The sequence below is a fragment of the Belonocnema kinseyi genome, chromosome 3 (genome assembly GCF_010883055.1).
Source record: "Belonocnema kinseyi isolate 2016_QV_RU_SX_M_011 chromosome 3, B_treatae_v1, whole genome shotgun sequence".
Classification (NCBI taxonomy): domain Eukaryota; kingdom Metazoa; phylum Arthropoda; class Insecta; order Hymenoptera; family Cynipidae; genus Belonocnema; species Belonocnema kinseyi.
The window spans coordinates 150,417,243-150,418,612 of record NC_046659.1 but is presented as its reverse complement, the minus strand read 5'-3'; positions in this window follow the sequence as shown (position 1 = coordinate 150,418,612).

The window sequence follows — 1,370 nt, the reverse complement described above, 5'->3', positions numbered from 1 at the left end:
CAATCTCCTGCCAGTTTCACCTATGTAGTGTTTTTGACAACCATTGCATTTTATTAAATAAATCACATTAGACAGATTTTCTATTGTTTCAGAATCTTTTTTGTTACTCAATAATTTTTCTAAAGTATTGTTATTTTTAAAATAAACGTTAATATTAAATTTTTTAAGGATCTCCGTAATCTTTCAGAAAGGCCTTGAACATATGGTAAGGTAACTTTTAGATCAGTTTTTTTGTAATTTTGTAACCATTTCGTTTTCTTCTTTTCTATAGTGGAAGTGTTGTATATTTCATTAATAAGTTCTTTGATGACATTTTTTATTAACAGCAAGGGATAATTGTTTAATTGTAAGGTAGTTTGCAATTGGTCTAAATTATCTTTTCTATATTTTACATCACTCAATTTTATGCATCTGTCCACTAATCCTTTAATCAATCCTATTTTTTGACTGAACAAATGATGGGATTCATAATTTAAGTAACAACCTGGCCAAGATGGTTTCTCAAACCAGTTCGTGATTAAATTTCCACTAAGTATTCTTTGAATTTCCAAATCTAAGAAACTTAAGATGTTGTTTTTTTCTTTTTCAAGAGTAAATTGAATGTTTTCATCGATACTATTAAATATATTTAAAAGCTCTATAATTTTGTTAGTGGGAATGATTGTTAAAATGTCATCTACCTAACGTTAATATAAAATTGGTTTGAATGATAATCTAGATAAGGAACTTTTTTCATTATCTTCCATAACCAAATTTGAAATTATGGGAGATAATGGAGATCCCATTGGACATCCTGATAACTGTTTATAAAATTTATTATTAAAAGAAAACACTGTATTATTAAAAACAGTACTAACGGCAATTAAAAATCTATTTTTTGAAATTTTTGTTAAGTTTTTATATAAATTTAATTTTTCTTCTACACAATTTAAAGCTAACTCCAGGGGTATATTATCAAATATTGAAACGACATCTAACGAAACTAATGAATGGGTATGAGGTATTCTAATGTTATTAAGATTTTGTTTGAGATCCCAACTGTTTTTTATAAACGACTGAATTTTTCCTGAAATAAGTTTTAAAGTGTTTGAGAAGTGTTTTGCTAGGTTGTAAGTTGGTGATCCAATTGTGGAAACAACTAATCTCCAGGTTTGACCTGGTTTGTGTACCTTTGGGAGTGCATAAGCCTTCGCCACAATACTACGAGGGTAGTTCAATAAGTCCTTAGAATAAAGTATAAAAACAATTTTTTTGGGGTAAATTTTTTCTTATTTTTCAACATAATCTCCTTGGAGCTCTATACACTTGGTCAATCGCTTTTCAAGTTTTTTTAATCCTTCAGAAAAATGCGTTTTCGGAAGTTCCTCAAA